Source organism: Macrobrachium nipponense, chromosome 2 (genome assembly GCF_015104395.2).
Source record: "Macrobrachium nipponense isolate FS-2020 chromosome 2, ASM1510439v2, whole genome shotgun sequence".
NCBI lineage: Eukaryota > Metazoa > Arthropoda > Malacostraca > Decapoda > Palaemonidae > Macrobrachium > Macrobrachium nipponense.
The window spans coordinates 58,239,829-58,262,525 of NC_087201.1; the positions used below are offsets into that span (position 1 = coordinate 58,239,829).

General features: G+C 39.8%; 1 protein-coding gene and 2 long non-coding RNA genes across 3 annotated transcripts in view; all 3 read right to left on the reverse strand.

Annotated features, from left to right (window-relative positions):
* LOC135220611 (probable ATP-dependent RNA helicase kurz) overlaps nucleotides 1-22,697 on the reverse strand; it is a gene marked incomplete in the record, with an annotated part of 259,299 nt that overhangs the window by 72,126 nt on the left and 164,476 nt on the right.
* LOC135220614 (uncharacterized) lies at nucleotides 4,757-5,686 on the reverse strand. Its single transcript, XR_010315735.1, has 3 exons — nucleotides 5,331-5,686; nucleotides 4,982-5,064; nucleotides 4,757-4,839 (listed from the first exon to the last, which is right to left on the reverse strand). It is a non-coding gene; the product is annotated as an uncharacterized LOC135220614 (long non-coding RNA).
* LOC135220613 (uncharacterized) lies at nucleotides 6,363-7,312 on the reverse strand. The gene is made up of 5 exons (XR_010315734.1): nucleotides 7,191-7,312; nucleotides 6,986-7,060; nucleotides 6,766-6,861; nucleotides 6,546-6,639; nucleotides 6,363-6,431 (listed from the first exon to the last, which is right to left on the reverse strand). It is a non-coding gene; the product is annotated as an uncharacterized LOC135220613 (long non-coding RNA).

Here is a 22,697-nt window from a genome sequence, read left to right on the forward strand (position 1 = left end):
CATGTGGTAGATTCTAGAAGGTGTCTGTTGATGTATTTAAGTTGTGTTGTGACGTCTAGGCTGTGACGTCATAGACAAGATGGCGGCGGCGTCGGCAGGATGTAAACAATAACACGGGGCAGTAGAAAGCACGTGTTGGTGGTGTGTGGTTGGTAGGGGAGAGCTCTCTGTCTGGTAGGAGTTTGTTTTTTGGGTCGTAAGTCTTGTGGTGCTGGTGTTTTAAGGTGATTTCTGGAGTGTACTGGAGTTGGAGAAAGCGTACAGGTGGGTAGATTATTCATTTTTATAGAGAAAGAAAGGAGTTAGGCTAGGCCAAAATTCAAACTGGTAGCAGAGCGTGGTTGATCAAAGATGCCTGGATCCGACAGTGAACAAAGGGAGACTACTAGATGGAGAAGGGAATGTCCTAGGTTTAGCGGGATACAAGAAGAATACAAAGAATGGAAAGGTCAAGCCGAAGATTGGCTATTGTTGTATGGAGAAGATACAAAATACCCGGCGATAGAAATGAGAATGAGCTTAAAAGGGAAAGCCCGAGAGCTAGTGGAAGCATTAGATAAAGATAAACTTACTGGTACAGAGGGTCCAAAGTTAATCCTAGAGAAACTAGATAAAGCCTATCTAAAGACTCGGTAATGGAGAATTACGGTAGAATAAAAAGATACCTTCTAATAGAAGAGAATCTAGTGAAAATATGGCGGACTATTTAATTAGATACGAGAAGGCAGCATCTGAGTGTGAAAGAGCAATGGGGAAAGGCGCGCTTGAAGGCGAAGTCAAGGGGTATCATGTAATAGAGCAAGCAAATCTCACGGAAAATCAAAAACAAATGGTATTATCGGCTTGTGGGCAAGAAAAGCTAGAGTACGGAACAGTGTCGCAAACAATGAAAAGACTATTTGAGGGATTAGGGACTAAAGAGGAACGGGAATGGTGGGGTTCGTCAGAAGGCAATGCCAGTTCTGGGAGAGGGAGGGAAAACCAAAGATATCGGGGAAGATGGAACGAGGAAGGGGTGGTAGAAATCCTATAAACAAAGAAGGGAAGGTAACAGTATGTGCAATATGCAGCTCAGAATGGCATTGGGCTAGGGATTGTCCTCAGAATTTTCATAATAGGAAGAAAACTGAAACAAGACTAGAAGAAAATAAGGTAAAAACAGAAAATGGGACAGAAGAAGAAGAGGTTTATGTAGGAGAAGTTAATAAAATAGTGGAAGCATCATGGGAGGTGGTTGATGCAATTTTGGACACAGGGTGTAAATCAACAGTTTGCGGGGAATTGTGACTAGCACGTATTGTCATGGATTTGAGACAGGAAGAGTTGAGGAGAATGAGGGACACTAGGACAGAGTCTAATAAAGTGTTTAATTTTGGTGAGACATCTTATAAGTCCAGAGGAATAATAGAAATACCTGTGATACTAAAAAACAGAAAAGTTTTATTTGAAGACGGAAATTCTGCAAGGTGATATACCCTGGCTGATAGGTAAGCAAACCATGAGTAAAATGGGTATGACCCTAAATGAAAGAAAAGAAAATTTTGTCATAGTAGAAGTATTAGGGGGAATGAAAGTAGAGTTAAGAGAAGACGAACAGGGTCATTTAAGAGTGCCTATAAGGAGGAGGAAGGTAGAAGAATTATTACTGGAGGGTTGGAAGGGAAAGAATCCGAGGGAAATTAAGAACACAATGAAGAATTACATTTACAGTTTGGTCATGGAAGTGGAGATAAAATATGGAAGCTAACAGAGGAAGCACAAATGGAGTAATGGGTTAATCGAAAAAGAAAAAGAGGAAATAAGAAAGTTACTAACGGAACTGATTAAAAATTGTGAGGTTTGTAAAAATACAAAAGAAACCCCGCCAAACCGGTAGTAGGCTTTTCTTGGAGTAAAACGTTCCAATGAAGTCGTAGCGATGGATGTGGGAGAGATAGAAGAGAGAAAGTTCTTGGTAATAGTGGATATGGCAACGAGATATTGTCAGGCCTGTTGGATAAAAGATAAGAAACCAGAAACTATAATAAAGATACTTTTTGAGTGCTGGTTTGCTATATTTGGAGCACCCTCCAAAATATTGTCAGATAATGGGGGAGAATTTCAAAAATGAAAAAGTAAGGAGGATGGCAGAAAAAAATGGAATATTAAAGTATTAGCCACAGCATCAGAATCTCCGTGGAGCAACGGATTATGTGAAAAGACCGTAGGCATGATCAAGGGAAGTGTAAGGAAGATGATGGAGGAAGAGGAAGTAGATTGGTCCCTAGCTTTGAAATGGGTAGTGAGTGCTAGGAACTGTTTAATGAATAATGGAGGTTTCTCTCCCAACCAATTAGTATTTGGAAAAAACCCTTCACTGCCTAACCTAATAGGAGAAGAAAGTTCTAGTCCTGCAAGCAGAGAAAAAGGGATGGAAGAGGGTATGGTAAGGGACACACTGAATGCAATGCACAAGGCCAAGAGAAGCATTTATAAAAAATGAGTCCTGTAATAAAATAAGAATAGCGCTAAACAAAAACATCAGAGAACATAAATTTGAAGAAGCAGTGGTAGGAGATGAGGTATTCTATAAGAGGGAAAATGAAAATGAATGGAGAGGACCTGCTCAGGTAGTGGGAGGGTATCGGGAAAACAATAATAGTCAAACATGGATTCTTTAAGAGAAGTAGCTAGGATACATGTGACAAGGATTCAACGACGATCACCAGATACAGAAGAGATATCGGCTAGAATAGATAAATCCCATGGGGTGAAAGGTAGGTCAGATGGCCCAAATGAAGGGAAAGTAGATTGGCTGGAAGGAGAGGAGATAATGGGTGAGAGAAGGAATGCAGACACAGAAGAGACTATAGAAAGAGAGGTGATAGAGGAAACAGTGGAAGATAACGGGCAAAGTGGGTCAATAGAAAGCGAGTTAATGGAAGAGATACCAAATTCAAAAAGGGAAATAGAGTTAGGGCTATAAACAATGATACAGGACAAGTAGAAGAATGGACTATTTTAGGTCTTGCAGGAAAAAGATCAAGCCAAGCATGGGCTGATTCGTACAATATACGAGACTCACAGTCAGGTGACAAAGGGTGGGTTAACTTGAGGGATTATAGTCAGGTAGAAAAAATTGAAGATGAAAGAGGAGGTGTTGCTGGGATTTGAAAATAGAAGCATAATGGAAGCTAAAGAAAAAGAAGTCCCATATGGTGGAAGTCTAGGAAATCCAGGAGAGTGGCAAAATCCACCATTGAGGCTGAAGCCCTGAGTGTTGGGGAAGCTGTAGAAGGATTGATATATTTCAAGCATTTGTGGGAAGAGGTAGTAGGAGGGAGAAATTTAGAAGCCTTGGTTAACACTGATAGTAAAACACTAATGACCGCCATCAAATCGAGCACTGGTGTAAGTAGTCAAGAGATTAAAAATAGATATTGCTGCAATAAGGGAAACCATTGAATCCGGGGAAATAAAGGAGGTGAGATGGATAAAAGGAAAGGAGCAAGTGGCTGATGTATTAACTAAAGCAGGAGTTTCAGGGAATGTATTAGAAATTATGTAGAGGGTAAAGAGTTGGAGGACGAAGGAAATTAAGAGGGGAATACTAGGTTAGGAAACAGTCGGAGGGGAGGGAGAAAGAGATAAGTGTGATTATATATTGTATAATTGTTATGGGTATAGATAAGTGTGATTATATATTGTATAATTGTTATGGGTATTTTATGCATTGTTGAAATATGGTGGGTGTCCTATATATAGACAACATGTGGTAGATTCTAGAAGGTGTCTGTTGATGTATTTAAGTTGTGTTGTGACGTCATAGGCTGTGACGTCATAGACAAGATGGCGGCGGCGTCGGCAGGATGTAAACAATAACACGGGGCAGTAGAAAGCACGTGTTGGTGGTGTGTGGTTGGTAGGGGAGAGCTCTCTGTCTGGTAGGAGTTGTTTTTTGGGTCGTAAGTCTTGTGGTGCTGGTGTTTTAAGGTGATTTCTGGAGTGTACTGGAGTTGGAGAAAGCGTACAGGTGGGTAGATTATTCATTTTTATAGAGAAAGAAAGGAGTTAGGCTAGGCCAAAATTCAAAGTCTGACCTTCTTGAGAATCCTGCTACCAAGTTGAGTATTCCAATTATCAATTTTGATAAGTTGAGGTGGCGACACACGGTAAAATTATATATACAGGCAGTCCCCGGGTTACGACGGGGGTTCAGTTCTTGAGGCGCGTCGTAAGCCGAAAATCGTCGTAAGCCGAAAATCGTCGTAAGCCGGAACGACACTTGGAAATATGCCTTAAACTAATAAAAACTTAAAGAGACCTTACCTGTGTGACATGCAAGTATTGCATGATGTGTAGTGTGGTTATTTCAATGCCAAAGGATGGTTCTTGAAGGTATATATTCTTTATTATACTCTTGTGACACTATAAAGCACAATCTTGAAGTATTACCAAGTCCTTAGTTGACTTTAATATACACTAATACACATAATCCTTAGGTTAGATTATACACTATACACTATGTAATCCTTTGGTAGTACATCCTGGAGTACACTAAAATCCCAGTCTGGTAGCTCTGGAAGGTAAAAGTATAACACAATTAGTACAAAATACTACACAAAGTCCTGAATGCAATATGTACGTATGTAAATTATAGATATCAAGAGTAAAAGAGTTAATGTATGTTAATTAATTCCTTACTTTTAGTTTATAATTCCTTACTTTGAGTTATGTCAAGAGTAAAAAAGTTAATGTATGTGAATTAATTCCTTACTTTTAGTTTAAATTTGTCGTTCTATGTAACCCTGGATGCACAAAGTCTTGTGTGGCCCCATAGCCTACATCATTCAGGGGGTTCTGGAATGTACAAAAAATAATTATGTCAGTAAGTACTCTATGCATAGTAAGTTACATACAGTAATATGCACCATACAGTGGTTTAATATCACATATATAACATGTATAAAACTTAGTTAATGTATGTTAATTAATTCCTTACTTTTAGTTTAAATTTGTCGTTCTATGTAACCCTGGATGCACAAAGTCTTATGTGGCCCCATAGCCTACATCATTCAGGGGGTTCTGGAATGTACAAAAAATAATTTTGTCAGTAAGTACTCTATGCATAGTAAGTTACATACAGTAATATGCACCATACAGTGGTTTAATATCAACTGGTATGCATGTTGTAAATGATTGGTCTACACCCCCTGTTCAGCAGGGAGTGTACAGTACGTAATTCCATGAGGGACCTTGATCACTTATCCCATGTGAGAGATCTTGGTCACTTTTTTTTAGTATAAAACTTACTTAATGTATGTTAATTACTACTATGTATAATTCCTTACCTTTAGTACTGTAGTAGTTTACTGTTGTCGTGCTATGTTATGTAGTAGTAACCCTGGACAAAGTTTTATGTGGCCCCATAGCCTGCATCATGGAGGGGGTCCTGGTTTTCTGGAATGTACCAAAAAAGTATCAAAGTTAAGTCATGTATGTATGTTTAGTAAGTTACATACAGTAACCATACGTACAGTGGTTTATAACATGTATGTACATAATCAAACTTGGTTGGAAATTCCTGTAAAAAAAAGTTATGTACGTATGTAATACTACTGTATGTAAAAACCTTACTGTTCATACTTTGTTACACTACATGTTACATTTGATACGTATACTTTCCTGAAGGATTTTTTCCATCCAAAAATGGTGCTTCTACTTGTAGTTATCCCTTGATGACACTTGTAATTTGTTAGTAACAACCTGGAGTTGTGTGAAAAATGTTGGTTCTGGAAGGAAAAAATAACAAAATTAGTGTACAAAATATACACTACAGAAAGTTGTGAATGCAATATGTTAATTACTGTAGATATATCAAGAGTACTAAAAGAGTTAATGTATGTTAATTAATTCCTTACTTTTCGTTTAAAGTTGTCGTTCTATGTAACCCTGGATGCACAAAGTCTTATGTGGCCCCGTAGCCTACATCATTCAGGGGACTCTGGAATGTACAAAAAATAATTTTGTCAGTAAGTCCTCTATGCAGAGTAAGTTACATACAGTAATATGTACCATACAGTGGTTTAATATCACATATAACATGTAGTATAAAACTTAATTTAGAAATTCCTTACATAACTTACCAACTTTTAGTCTCAAAGCTGTTACCTAGGTTGTGGGAGATGGAGGTGGCGGTGTAGAGCATTCATGATAAGGATGCATTCCAAACCTAACTTCAGTGTGCTTTATCACAGATAACAGGCTAGGATGATGGGCAGTCTGGAATGAAGAATTAATATTAAAGGACAGTATGTAACCACTTAGGTGTACAAAATTTATTGTACGTATGCAAACATTAAACACAACTGAGAATTCCTTACCTTCAGCAAAATGAAGACATGTAGGCTATGTAGAGGTCTGGTTTATGTAAGTCACAGGTGCATGCCAGTCTGGAATGATAATGTAATACATATGATTATAGTTATGTTTATGTTTAACCATACATAACATGGTTATTACATATGTAATAATAAAACATTAATAAAAAAAAAAAATGTCCTTACCAAATTCTAGTGGTTGGCTTGCTTACTGGGATGGGCATATGGTAGATGAGTGGGTGGCTGGGCTATGGAGTGGGATGGGCAGGTGCTTGGGAGTCTGGAATGATAAAAAAATATATAAAATGATAGAGTTACTACTGTAACTACTGCACATGTTATTACTGTTTGACATATGTAGTGTGTAATAGGTATGTACAATATAAAAAATGAAGAATTCTTTTACCTGAAGGAATGGGAGAGGTGATACTACTCGTATCAACTGATTTGGGCTCTGGAGAGGTGATACTACTCGTATCAACTGATGAGGGAACATCTAGATCTGGAAAGAATGATAGGGTACATAAATATAAGGTGGGTGTAACTGTAGCATATGTACACTTTTAATAAAATTTCTATTAGCAATTTATAAAACATTTTATACAAATTTGTTAAGGATTCCTTACCTGATGAATAGGGCGAGGCATCAAAACCATGGAAAGGCTCAGGGTCATCTGGGTCGCTGTCACTATCAAAGGGGTCTGAAATGAAAAAAAAAATAATAAGGTTATGCAACATCAAACACATTGTACCACTATGTAAGTTAGTGTACGTATGTATGTAGGGTGTAAACAATTTCCAACATGAAAATGAGAAAATGAAATTGCTTACCTGATTGTACACGTACAGGTGGACGGGCTGCTACAGAGAGTCCAGGTACAGGGGGATCTGGAACTGTCACAGGTAGTACAGGGAGATCTGGAACTGTCACAGGTAGTACAGGGAGATCTGGACTGTCACAGGTAGTACAGGGGGATCTGGAACTGTCACCATTTCTGCAATAAAATTACAAATGATGAAAATTAATGAAGTTACAATTTACTCTTACATTTAGTTGTTATATTAAAAAATTAACACATTTTAATATGTACACTATGTAAACACATAAATTAGTAAAACAGTTCAGAATTCCTTACCAGGACTAGGAGTGGGAGGTGGTGGTACTGGAGACTTGTGAAAGAAAGTGTCAAACCTGGACTGCACACTTCTCTTCGTCTGCTTCTCCTTCAGGGTCTCCTTGTAGAAAGTTACTAAGTCTAACATTCCACGTTTTGTTTTATTTTGTCAAACCTGGCAACGTTAGGGTCTTCTGCCTCAAAAGAAGCCAAGGCTCTCCAGATGAGTAAAACCCTCTGACAAGCCTTTCACAGTTAATGACCTGGCTTTTGGCTCTGGTGCCGCCTCCTCTTCCTCAATCATTTGCTGTTCCAGTTCAAGTAAGTCCTCTGCAGACAATTCCTCTCCATGGGATGCCAGCAGCTCTGTTACATCATCAGGTTCAAGATCTAGTTTCAGCCTCTTTGCTTAGCCCTACGATCTTCCTCGTCACAGTCTCGACGTCTTCTGCCTGGTCAAAGCCTTCAAAACTGTGCACAAACTGTGGACACAGTTTCTTCCAGGCCCCATTCATTTAAAGTGGTCGTCTTCACCTCGTCCCAAGCACTTGCAATATTTTTCACTGCATCAGCAATGTTGTAGCCCTTCCAGAATTGCTTCAGTGTCAACTCCTTGTTAGCTTCTATGGCCCTCAAAGCAAAACGTATGGTCCTTCTAAGGTAGTAAGCCTTGAAATTAGCTATTACTCCCTGGTCCATTGGCTGTATCAGCGATGTGGTATTGGGTGGGAGGTACACCACCTTGACATTAGGGTGCAGTCCGCTCAAATTTGAAGGTGACCAGGGGCATTGTCCAGGACTAAGAGGGCCTTAAAAGGCAGACCCTTCGAAGTCAAATACCGTTCCACTGCTGGCACGAAATGGTCATTGAACCAATCTTCGAAGACCATCAAGGTAACCCAAGCCTTCTTATTTGATTTCCAAATCACAGGGAGTTGACTCTTGAAAATGCCCTCGAATGCCCTGGGATTCTCGGCCAAATACACCAGCAAGGGCTTCAGTTTCAAATCGCCACTTGCATTAAAGGCCCCAACAGCAAAGTCAGTCGCTCCTTTCCAGCTTTATGGCCAGGTGCTGACTTCTCCTCCTTGGAAAGGTACGTTCGATTTGGCATTCTTTTCCAAAATAATCCAGTCTCATCCACATTAAAGACTTGGTCAGCCGTGTAGCTACCATCCTTAATTATCTCGGCCAAACCACCAGGAAAACTACCTGCTGCTTCGCTATCAGCACTAGCAGCTTCACTTTGCAGCTTCACATTATGCAAATTTGCACAAGCCTTAAAACGGTTAAACCAACCTCTACTCGCGGAAAATTCACCACCAGCACTGCCTTCGCCAAACTTTTTCACTACTGCCTCATGCAGCGCTCTAGCCTTCTCCTGGATCACACTTAAGCTCACCGGAACACGTCGCTGGTTCTGGTCCTCCAGCCAGATCATGAGCAATCTCTCCATTTCAAAAATGCTCTGGCTACGTTGCTTCTCGTTTATCACCGTTGACTTCATCGGTGCAGCATCCTTAACGTGCTTCAGAATACGTTCCTTGTCCTTCACAATGGTTACCACCGTGGTCCTGCTCAAGCCTAAAGAACGGCCTATTTCGGTGTTAGTTTCTCCCTTCTCCGAACGCTTCACCACGTCATATTTACCTCCATCGTGATGACCTTCCTCTTCTTGGATGAACTATCATCAGAGGAAGTACTTTGGCGTTTAGGAGCCATTGTAAATTTGCAAAAATGGCAAGGAAAATCAGCAACGTCTTAGCACACAACCGACTGAACTTCAGGCAGACACGCGATTGAAGTGGCGTCCTTTGGTATTGTTACGCTTAGCGTCCTCGACCATCCGAGGTCGTTGTTCGGTCAATTTACCATGCAGTTTAATAGCGTTAATTAATTTATGCGCCTCCTCTCAAAAACTAGTTCTGCGTATGAGGTATCGTTAAAAAGCATAACAAAATGTCGTAACCTTGGAATTTGTGTTGTAATCTAACAAGAAACTTAGTTTTTTTTAATTATGTACTGGAAACAAGCAATGATTTTTTCATTATTTGCGCTTTTGGACTGTTTTAAACTGCACATCCCAAGCTAGTGTATTCATTCGCCCGCAAACTAGTTCCGCATATGCGGCGTCACTAAAAAAATTCAAAAAATACGAAAAAAAAAGTGTCGAAAATCATCATAACCTCAAAATTTTTGTTGTAATGTAACCAAAAACATATTTTTATTATATACTGTGCTAAACTATAAAGGATTTTTATCATAGCATGCGTTTTTTAAAAGCGTTGTTAACTCGGAGCGTCGGAAGCGTCAGCGTCGTAACCTCGGAACAAGCGTCGTAACCCAGGACGGATTTTCCATTGAATATTTAAGAAAAAGCGTTGTAACCTCGGAACGTCGTAAGCCGGAACCGTCGTAAGCCGGGGACCGCCTGTATTGATAATTTTAGTCTCGGGAGTGTCGTATGATGCCGCTCCCCCGGCAACCATTTTGATGTCGCTACCTCCCAGAGCTTCATGTCTACGTGACGACTTCCAATTAGTTCCTCATACTAATTGTAGTCGGGTTTATATAGCTCTAGACATCTTATATATTGATTATTTATGATTTTGAAGTTTATTAATGGAACCTGAACACACACAAGCTGTTGATCCCACCAAAAAAGAGGAAAGAGATAGCAAGGAACGCAAAAAGTTTTCTCAAGGACAAACTAACGTCCCGGAGAAATCAAGAAAGAATCCTAGACTCACTCCAGTTTGCCTCAGTAACAGACACATTACTGAAAGCCAAACTGAAGGACATCAATCGAGTATGGCGGTCCAAAGCAAACAAGAAAAATCGAGACAAAATTGCTCGGATTCCACCAATACTGAGGAAAAGACTTCAACCATGGACCAAAGTAAAAAATCTGGCAAAATCGGTACCCTTACGATTTCCACCGCCAGTTGGTTGAGGAGGCTACTCCCAATACGAAAAAGTCCAAAAGTCCAAGGTTTGTGGTCAGTGACATTCCGTCAACTACACATCAATATCCTAGAAGCCATGGTAGTGTTTTTAACTCTAAAAAGACTCTCCCCGTCAAAGAAACAAGACATCAGACTAATTCTAGACAACGAGGTGATAGTCCACTGCATAAACAGGGGAGGTTCCAAATCAAGTCACATAAATCATGTGATGATAGCAATCTTTTCTATGGCAACAAAGATTCATTGGCACCTGTCAGCTGTTCACCTGGCGGGGATAAGAAATGTGGTCGCAGACGCACTATCAAGGACAACTCCGCTTGAGTCGGAATGGTCCTTAGACAAAAAGTCATTCAATTGGATTTGCCAACAGGTTCCGGATCTCCAAGTAGATCTATTTGCTACAGAATCCAACCACAAGCTACAATGTTATGTAGCCCCCAACCTGGATCCTCTGGCCTACGCCACAGATTGGAACAACTGGCGGAGGATTTACCTGTTTCCACCTATAAACATGCTGATGAAAGTCCTGGACAAGCTCAGGACTTTCAAAGAACGAATAGCTCTGGTAGCCCCCAATTGGCCCAAAAGCAACTGGTTTCCTCTCTTGGTGGAACTGGGACTCCGCCCCCGGCGGATTCCCAGGCCAAAGTTGACACAGATAGTACAAACTCACGGTGTGTTAGCTTCCTCAAGAATTCAGAGTGCCCTAACTTTATGGACTTTATGAAATTTGCAACACAAAAAGATGCTGAGATTGATCCTCTAAACACTTTGTTTTTAGAGTCAGACAAAAGAGAATCTACTCTTCGACAATACGATTCTGCTGTAAGAAAGCTAGCCAAGTTTTTAAAAGACTCAGAGGTTTGGACAATGACTACGAATCTGGCAGTTACCTTTTTCAGAATTTTGTTTGAAATAGGCCTAGCCGCTAATACAATTACAACAATTAAGTCTGCTTTAAAGAAAATATTTCAGATTGGGTTTAATATTAATCTTACAGATTCGTATTTTTCGTCTATTCCAAGAGCCTGTGCCAGACTAAAACCAGTAACTCGTCCTCATACAGTTTCCTGGTTTTTAAATGATTTTCTTAAGCTAGCTTCTGACATTGATAATGACTCATGTACTTATATAACGCTTCTTAGGAAGACATTATTCTTAATAAGTTTAGCATCAGGAGCCAGAATATCTGAACTATCAGCATTATCTAGAGAACCAAATCATATTGACTTTCTTCCTTCTGGTGAAATACTAATCTTTCCAGACAGGAAATTCTTAGCAAAGAATGAGGATCCACAGAATAGATGGTCCCCGTGGAAGATTGTCCCACTTCCACAGGATCTATCTCTGTGTCCAGTTAAGACTCTGAAAGCCTATTTGAATAGAACCTCCAAAAAGTCTTCAGGCTCTTTATTTATTAGAGAGAATGGAGGAACCATTTCCCTGAAAGGAATCAGACAACAGATTCTTTATTTTATTAAACAAGCTAACCCGGAATCAGTCCCACATGCCCATGATATCCGACCAGTAGCTACAACAGTCAATTATTTTCACCACATGAATTTTGAAGAATTAAAAAGATATACAAGCTGGAAATCACCAGCAGTATTCAAACGCCACTATCTAAAATCCTTGGAAGCCCTAAAATTTGCAACAGTGGCAGCAGGGAATGTGGTTCCCCCTGATATAACAGAACCATCATAACAGGGTCTAATCTTCATAAATAATTTTTTCTTTATTACTTTCTCTCCTACCTGCCTCACTTATTGTCCCTGCCTTAGCCTTGACCTTCATCTGGATTGCACACTAACCCACTCTTATGATGTACATATGTTAATAAAGCTATTGTATTAGATTTAGACATCTTATATTATTTGTTTTGGGAGGTTATTTTTTTTTTCTCTTATTGTTACCAAAAAGTTTTGGAACTTTCACTAATTTTATAGTATAAGAGATATGTAAAATTAAGATTTACTATTAAATATGCTTAAATTAAAATATTCTGATTTTATTTCAGTTCCTTGACTAGTTGTGTACTTCCAAGCTTATGGGACCAATTCTCTGTTACTGTTTCACAGAGCGGCACAGGTTGAGTCCAGAAAAGGGATTTTGACAAAGGAAAAATCTATTTCTGGGCGAGAGACCTGTGCCGCCCAGTGAACCTAGCCCTCTTTTGCCTCACCCTAGACTGGCCCAAGCTTGGGTGCTATTAGGAATGACGAGGGTTGCGTGGGTAGTAGTAGTAGTAGCGGGCAGTAGTTGGATGTAGAACGGCACCTTGTAGTAACGGGGGATGTTGAGAAAGGAGAGAACTAATTCGTAAGAGACCTCTGATAGTGGTTTTAACACGCCCCAGTTACTATACCGACACCCTATAAGGGTGAGCGAGCTGGGTATATTCCTAGCATTCCATGAAACTTTTTTCTCGTGTATATATAGCAGTTTTTATACCTTAGAAATGGTGCTATAAGGAGCATTTCACTGGGCGGCACAGGTCTCTCACCCAGAAATAGATTTTTCCTTTGTCAAAATCCCTTATTGAATGATGATAAATGTGATAAAAGTGCACATGCTGATTTTTTGTTTATGTTAAGATTGTGCATGAGTGCTTGTTTTGTTTTTTATTTTCTGTTATACTTTTAATTGGAAATATGTTGCAAATGACAGATTGATATACAATCACTTCCCAAACTTGGATAAATGATAACATGAAGATTTTCTTGTAACTTAACTAATTGTCATATGCGAGTGTTTCACAGACACGCAAACATTTGTGAACCCTCGAGAAGCCTTGCAAAAGGGTTTGTGTAATTTTTCATGTAATATAGTAAGTTTTAATTAAGTAATTACTTAGAGTTTTATGTACTCGTCCTGTAGTTAAAGTTCTGAAATTCGCAGGTGATGGTAGTTTTCTGTTTTGGGTAGGTAACAATGCCCCGCCCGCTTTCAGGGAAAGGGAGGAACAACTTGGCAGAGATAATTTTGTTTCTGCCGGCTGATGGCTACAAACTGGTTGTCGACTACAGTTGGTTCTGAATTCTAGACTTTTCTGATTGTTTGTTCATCAGAATTGGTGAAGTATTTTCATTTCTTGGCTGATTTTGCATTATTTAGAGTGTTAGGCTCTTTTTAGAGACCTTGTAATAGATTTTGACTTTTTAATACCGATTTTGACGTCTGACCAAAGAATCTTATGATTCCCACACAATGCTCTGATTGCCGTGGTCAAGTATGTTAATTAGATTTGAGCTGTTCTGAATCTAATGATTGTGATGGTACGAAATGGAAAACATTAGTCTTATTTAAAAATGTTAGCTAATGACAGAAAAAGAAATGCAGTTGCTAGGGCAGAATCTAAATCAGTAGCTAGCCAGGATCTTCTGAATTAAAATTAGATTCACAAGTTATTATTTCTTTGGCTCCCATTCCCAGTTCCCTAACTGTGCCACCTTCTCCAGCTTCAGGTTCTCTCGCTTCCAATCCCAACCCCATTGCCAGTCTCAAAGCAAAGATTGACAGGTGGTTCGTTTTATTCAGACGATGGAGCAAATTGGCCCTTCAGTGAAAGTCCCAATGGACAAAGCGCAAAGTACCATCGATTCTCCTAGGCAAAGGTCACTGACATAACCCCCTAAACCTGGAAGGGGTCAAACTGGTAGCCCAAGAGAGGTCTGTGGGGTCTGCCCATGGGCAGTGACCCCTTCGGTTCAACCTGTTAACGTATCCCAGGTTGCAACCAAGAGCCACTGGAAAGGTCTCTGTGGATGAGCATAGTTTGTCCAGTTTAGGGGATTCTTCCCCTCAACGTCAGAGGCGCTTAGGGAATAATTCTCGTACATTGAAAAGAAATGTTGTGGACATATCGCTCCCTCCGGCTGTTCCTGTCAAGAGGTTTAGGGATCCTGAGTGCCCATCTTGCAGTCACTGGCTGAGCATAGAACATTTTTCTTCAGATTGCCTCTCAGATATTGATGCTCCTCCAGCACCCAAGACTCATCGTTGTTTGTCTGCCTACTCATTCAGAGGGAGCCAAGTGCTTGTTGAAGCCCGAACTCCCAGCAGCACTTATCGTCTTCTGCCGCCTGCTCACCTCCCTCTTCGAAGACTTCATTGTCTGAGAAGAAGAAGGTAGCCTCTCTGGCCCCTGAGGAAGCTCATCATGGGACTTCAAAGGGTCTGCTTCCTCCCACTGAGGAGGCAGTTGGCTCTCTCATCGGCTCTCCTGTTTCTTCAGGAGAAGGAACCATAACGTTTACCCTAGGGTCTAGCGTTGCAGGAGCTACAGGATTGCAGACTTCAGTTCATCCTCTTGCCTCTTGTTCTTGGGGTTCTGCTCCTAGAACTGGAGCTGTGTCCGGGGCTTGTTCGCAAGACTCCCCAAGTGTACAACCCTCTAAGCGTGCATCTAAGATTGGTACCAGAGAGACATCTCACCATCCCGAATCATGTGCAGGACGAGAGAATGGGTCGAGTCATGTAGGTGACTCGGCCTTGAATGTGAGCACTGGGACTAATATGTCGTCAGGTACCAAGTGAGATGTTGCTTTCTCATGAGACAAGGCATCTGGCGAGGCTAGGAGGTCCCCCGTGCAGTCTTCAGTCTTCTTCATGCAAGGTTTCAGCCTCGAAGAGGACTGGGATGTGTCATGAGGACAGTGCAAGTTCTCGCCAACTGGTTGCTTGCTCGACTCCAACTGACTCTCACTCATGAGGCTTGGTCATTTGCTTGTGACGTAGGCAGCTTGAGACCATGACCAGGGATGTGTGCAACCTTCACCATGATATAATTGCTGCTGTTTTTTTTCACATATGGTCAAGGAAATCCCATTGTTCAGTTGTCTTATTCACTGTCTCTCTGTTCTTCGATAACTTACTTATTGTTAATAGCGTTTTGTTTGTGAAATGTTTGAAGTTTTTCAGTATCTGTGGTAATCAAAACAGGGAAAGGAAAGTGGTTTCTATATTACGATATTTCTTTAGTAAAAAAATGTACAAAGGAAAAACTATATCATAGTATTATTATAGAATAATGAAATTAGATTAATAACAATAGTCATGATTATAAAAATACTGTTGTTGAAAAAATATATTAGGCATTGGAAGTTGAAGTTTGGAGCTTTCTTTTTTTCCTTCACTTCTACCAGGGGCCAATGAGTCATTTTTTCCCTACAACAATTGTTCGATGATGAATTTGTTGATACCCAAACAAGCATTCTTTCTATTTTTTCTGTGCTATGACCTGCATCACATACATCAGTGGGAAAGGGACTCTCATTGTCTGTAAGTGCTTTCATTGTCAGTGCTAAAGCAATATTTCATTTTAGTAATTTTACTTAAAATTACCGTATATTTCCGCATATAAGATGACCTTTAAATCATAAAATTCACCCCTAAAAATTGGGTGTTGTCTTATACTACAATTCTGAAAATCAAACCTTGAATTCTAAGATATGCATCGCTAGGCTAGCCTCGGCCTTCGGGCTATAGTCTAACCACCAACTTACATGAAAATTCACTTTATGAAATAAACTGATAATAAAGGTAATAAAACCATTTTTAGCTTATATATTATTGGCATATCTTCATAACAAATAACCTATTTAAGGAATAATTCTAAATCAATGAAACAAACTTATCTATGCAATCCCAGCTGAAAAAATGTAAATATCAAATTATGGTTGCTCTTACGCAACCTTTATCTTTCGGTAATGTTTTAGAAATTTCAATGGTAGTGTAATTACGGTAGTAATAACATTTAGGATAACGTTATGTTCATTTTCCATTAAAAGTTTCTCATACATATCACAAAATTGATCACATGTGCTACCATCATAGGGATTCCAGTCTGGTTCTGGCGAGTCTACTTTGGCATCTTCGTCGACATCATACTAGTAATCATCTTCCGTAACTGCCATGGCATTTTTAAGATAATTTTATGACATTTTTTTTATTTATACGTTCCCCTATCTTTTATAACAAAATGCAGCAAATATTAAGTGAGGCAGCATGCAAAGCTGTTTGTAACTGTTTAGGACAATTCAGTCATATGAACAATAATTATATACGATAATTATCGTTCACTATTGTATTGTTATTAGCGGTTGTTTGAGAATAATGATGAAATGTATACAAAACAATGGTTTTGCTTTTAGGTAACGTCGTATACAAAACAATGGTTTCCCTTTTAGGAAACGTATGTATGAATCGGCTTGTTAAACCCAGCTTTGATAATTTATGAAAGGAATGTATCTGAATTAAGTTCTATTCAGCAACTAAAGATAGTGATGATATTGGTAAAATGTAATCAGCTGATTATATGAAGGCTGTAAACAAAACCAGATTGCAAATGGCGCATCATCGCTCTTTTTATATATTGTAATACGCTAATATATGCAGTATGATTTCAGTAAAACAAGATTTATTAAAATTATCTTTATTCTCAAGACAAGTATTATTCAACTTTTGCAAATGGCTATCTATCAGTGTAACAACCTAACCGAGGTAACAGTCAAGTCTCTCCCTCTCTCCATTTTATCAACTGTAATACTAATGATACTCCTCCATCCGCCACTAAAAAATTCCGGCTTTTAGAATGCTGGAAGAAGCAACTATTGTCAGTGTATTGACATAACAGAATTGAGAAACAGCTGATTGCTGATGTCATTTACCGTAACCATCGAGCGTTTATTAAAAGCCCCGTTAAAATTTTCAAGTTGTTAAACACTGCCAGTTCTCAATGGTGGCTTCCATTAGTAAAAATAAAATACATTTTTGCTCATTCCTCATGCAGTGGAGATCTCAAGATAGAATGCTAGTAAATTAAAGCTGCAGGTTATAGATGAGGCTGAATAAAATGAATAATGGCCAGGCGGAAGTGATTTGGAACTGGAGAAATTGCACCTAATGCTTATACAATGAAGTAATATGTGCACATTTTCAACCAGACTTTGTTAATTTACGATAAAAGATATCTCCGAATTACATCTCTTCTAACAAATAATGGCAATGAAGATATTGGTAACATCAAATCAGCTGAGATTTTGAGAATGTAAACAATATCAAATGCAAATGATGTGAGGTTTATATTCTGTAATAGAGTAACAATATGATAATAGTAATACTGTAACTTAAGTCACCATTATTTTATAGTTGTTTAATTTTTACAAATAATCACTTTTCTTAAAAAAATATTTCGGTTTTGTATTTAGAACTCGTCTTATACTACAGATATGAGGTAAATTAATGAAAATTTGCCGTGATTTTTGAACTTGTGTTATCTAAAGGTCGTCTTATACATGGAAATATATGATGCATAATTATATACATGGTAGTATTCATGGTTATAGCACTTGGGCATAATAGGGAACTTCTGCTGACACTGTTTATATATCTATAAATTTGGGGAAGTTCTTTATCGCTCATCGCTCAAATGGGTCGTGAGTTCTTTGCCAAATGAATATTTTATTTTCTTGTCAACAGAGGAACAACAGTAACCAGCTGGAATAACTTCTTAAGATTTGTCAGAATCTTTCTGCTCAATAATCAAATCAAAGTCATGTAGTAATCTTCTTTCCACTCTTTTCATCAAAGTGCAAAAGCTCCCATACAACATCTTTGGGGCAAAATTATAACTTGCTCACCTGCAATAAAAGGAACTACATTTCAACAAACATTCTGTATATTGCTAGTTTATATCTTGTTTGAAAATTGAAAGATAGTTTGTATTTGTACAGATATAGATAAAAGATATGAACATAAAATGAACAAGACATATATTGCAGGATATCCCAGTGTCCATTATATATTGATTAATTTCTTGCTGATATTTCCATATAACCTGGAATATGGAATATTAGGAAGAAATACAATGGTTATTGGAGTTCAAATCAAAATGTCTGAAAATTTACGTACAAAAATGAATCACTTACCCTGCTGTTCTTGGATGGTGTATATTCTTATCTCTTAACCACATGTAGCCACTTCCTTCTAAGTTTTTCATCCTTAGGGAAGTAAAATACATAAACTTTTGTGTTCATATTGTAATTCTCATGACAACGAGACATGCAGCACTTGTTTGGCATTATAAAACAATGCAGATAGGAAAATAATACCACAAGAAAAATTTACGAAGTGACCCCGGACATACCGAATCATCTCAGTGATGAGGCCGTGTATAATTGCCTCTACACTCTTCTTGGGAAATGTGAAAATCCTCTCCTAGACTCACGTTCCCATCGTCACTGCAGGTTGATGATTGTGCGTGACTTGCTACTCCTGGGTGAGCGAGAGCATCCAATCTTCCTCTCCTATTCCCTCTACTTCATGAGTTTTTACCAGGAGGGGTGAGGCGGACAGGAGGAACTCTGTGGAGTTTTCTCCCCAAAGTTTGGCAGCAAGGGTTTTAAGACCACACCAAACATACACTCGAGCTGTTCACGATGGATTTAAGGAGTCTGGGGCAGTTCTCCCTTCTGTGGAAAGAGTTGATCGGGAGGACTGCACTCTTGAAGGACTTGAGGGTCCTTTGCCTAGAGATGCAGACACCCCTAAGATACAGAGGACTTTTGGTAAGATCGTAGTGCTGATTCATCAGCACAGCAATCTCAGGGGAGCGACCAGTTGATCGCCCTTCACGCCTCAAATCCGTCTGGGGTCCTAAGAAGTAACCCAAGGTTTCAACAGGGCTGCCATGGTCTTCTCTTGGTGACGGTATCTTGGACCAGGTGAACAATCTTGTATCAGGACAAGAGAATTCACTCTGGTCCAGTCATTCAAACAAGATGCTTCCCTCCTCTTCCTTGCTAGAGGCGCTACTACATGCCCTCGGAGAGGTTGCTCCCGACTAAGCAGGTTGACCCAGACTTAGTTCGACTAGGTCCAGGTCTTTCGCTGCAGCAACTTCACTGCAGAGGCTCTCTCTCTCTCTCTCTCTCTCTCTCTCTCTCTCTCTCTCTCTCTCTCTCTCTCTCTCAGCAGGAAGCAACAAACCTGGATGCTACCGCCATGGCCGCTCTCCAGGCAGTCTCCTGGCTGTAGGTGTGGTCATTCACAGTATCTAAGGTTGCTGCCTCCTCGGGGGCTATCGTTCCTGGGGAGGACTCAGCCTTGGGGAAACTGTGCCAGTCTGGAGGTAGGGCTATTTCCTACCTTGCCTACCAGATGGCAAACCTATGGGAGAACTTGGTGCTGGAGAGAAAGGACACAGTCCTCACTCGGATCGTCAGGTCTGTAGGTCCCGAGTCGGTGCTGACCTTGCGAAACGGACTATTGTGGGTTCTTCCTCTCTTCTCTAAGGAGCAGGTAGATGCTGAGGTGGACAAGTGTTGGGCAGAAGAAAATGACTGCCTCTGGGTCTTTGTGTTCCACTGCAGCCAGACCTTTGAGTCTAGCTAGCTCTTCCTCGGCCCCTGAGAAGTCTAGTTCTTCAAAGGGCACCTGCGGGATACCCAGCCCTCTTCTCTTCCAGGGAAGGGGTCACAGTGGCACTGGCACCCCTTTCAGTCCTCCTTTCCAGCTGGAAAAGGGGGCAGAGGAAAGAAGAAGGGGAAACGCAGTGGGTGGCGTTCCCCTCCAGCTGCTGCCATTAAGACTTGGGTAGTGGATGTCCTTCGGGAGGGATATTTACTTCCCTTCAAGTCTCTGCCACCTCTCACCAACTTTCGGTCCATATCCAGACACACCTCAATGGTTCGCAAAAGGACCTAGCACTGAAGCTATGTAATTACTAAAAACTTTATTATGATAATGTAATTTTTCAAGCTTTTATGTTTAAATGAATTAACATTAAATAGTAAAATAATAATTCTCTCTCTCTCTCTCTCTCTCTCTCTCTCTCTCTCTCTCTCTCTCTCTCTCTCTCTCTCTCTCTCTCTCTCTCTCTCTCTCTTTTACTGAGATGAGAGAATTTTTATGGTAGTTGTATGTTTATTTTTGTATGAGGAATGAATGATTTGCCTAATAATAAGTAGTACTGATTTTCAAATATATACTAAGAACCTATATTTATTAAAATTGGTGGAAAATTAAGGATGACAGAGTGAAAAAAAGCATCTGCAAGACTATGCTTTAATAGCTTAACTCAGTGTCATCTCCACCTTTTCATGTAGCGCCGTGCAGTGACAGTCACCGTCAATACATTTATATACGCATGTCAATTCCTTGTTTATAGTTCCATGGTTTGAACCATCAAAGTAGGCGATTATATGCTTTTTTATGGGGGTGTCAAGTGTTCACGGATTATAGCAATTTGGAGGGGGTTAAGTGGTACACATCCCCTGCGAATACCAGTGGTCGACTGTATAAAGGCAGTCCTTGGTTATCGACAGGAGTTTCGTTCCTGACAGTGTGATGATAACCACGGGCAATGACAGTGCTTATTGGCACTGTGCTGATAACCGGAGATCGACACATATCGGCGCCAAAAATCCAGTTATTGTTGTAGCTAGACAAGCCCTGTAAAAATGGATTGCTGATAACTGGGGACTGCTTGTATAAGAAACCACTGAAGTGTATATGTGTTTAGGTGGGATTTGTTGCTTGAACTGAGACTAGTTGCTCTTAGCCCATAGGCTTTATGAGTAAACTCAATCCTTACATCATAAGTTGCATAGTAATTTCCTTAAAATTTATTTTATGAAAAGCATGCCGTCCGTATATGCTAGTAAATACAGTTAGTTCTTCAATCAAAGTAAATACATGAGGTCTGGACTGCTCTGTGCAGCAGAAACATGGGCAATGACAAGGAAAATGTATAAGATTTTGAAAAGATATGATAATGGAATGTTAAGATTCATGGCTGGAGAGTAATGGAAATGAGGACTTGGTGAAGAGATGTTGTATTAAGAGGCTGGGGACAAAAATTACACAGATTGAGATGGGTTGCATGAGAAGGGATGAGGAACAGTTGATCAGAAAGCAGTAGATATATATAGCTGGCCAAAGAACTGCAGGAAGACAAATGAAATCATGAAAGAATGGGGATGGTTGAAGATCTAGAACTGATGGGAGTTGCAGAGAGAACACTGGACAGAGTGGAAAAAGCTGATGTAAAAACATTTATGATGATGGTGCTACAAAGGAAAATAGCTTTTCTGTGGGTTCAAACCTTCATGTTAACACAAATTGTGAGGCATTAGAATTAATGGTGGAAGTTTTGATATTTGTAGATAATTTAGTAAATCAGAAGTGACTTTAGCATGGATTTTTTTGTTGGCCAGCATTCACAATTTTTATTCTGGACAGTGGCCAAGGAGGGAACTGTTATCCCTCTACAGTCTCTCTCAAGAGGAAAATAGTCATGGTCAGCTCATTTAAAAATCAAGTTCATCCACAGAGGTTTGCTGCATCCAGATGTCTGTTAGTTCTTTAATACTTTTGGACACCTTTTATTTGACTTTTCATAAAATCCAACACACTTCACGTTCTCAGACTGCAAGTTGGTAGATGGCTGTCTCCATGCATGCATTGTATGACTTATGTTATATTTCTAACCCAGTTTAGACTGCTAGAGGGGTGGTTCGAGGTGGGCCTTTAACTGTTAAGACCTCAGGTTTGTTAGTTATGAAAAATACAAAATTAGTTACAAATTTGGTATTTGTTCATACACGAAACAAACCTTCGGTCTTAACATTAGGATAGACTTACTATTGGAGGGAGGTAAGTCTCTACAACTGACTGGAAGTTTGCCACCTTATCCATTTCCGAATATATAGGGAAATTCTAGAGAATGGACAATGAACCTAGGACCAAAGATATAAGCGGATCTATTGGTTTCCTCCCACTGGGTGTAGATACCATTCTACTGTTTACTCTTGTCCCTTGCGACTGGATCCACCTTCACCCCTCTTTCCTTATTATCCAGAGGGGTGTGTTGCTACTGAAAAGTATATCATCAGCTAAGATAGCTTCACAGTATGGCTGACCATCTCACCTGCATCTAGTCCGTTCCAGCACATGACGGTACTCTCCTTCATATTGCCCGTAGTTAAAGGAGTAGGAAGAAAGTAGTAAAGAAAAAAGACCAGTCATCCCATTCATTCTACTTTCATACCTTCATCTTAGACTAGACGCAAACTGACCCGCCAGGGGCACTGGATGAACTATATCACTTGTTGGGCCGCCACCACTGGACCCAAGGAAAAGGTGTCCAAAGATCTATGGGCAACATCTTTCAAATAAATGAGGTGAAAGTTGTTTGGCGCTTCCACACGCCAGCTTTCAGAATTTTATCCACAGACATGTTCTTCTTAAATGCTAGG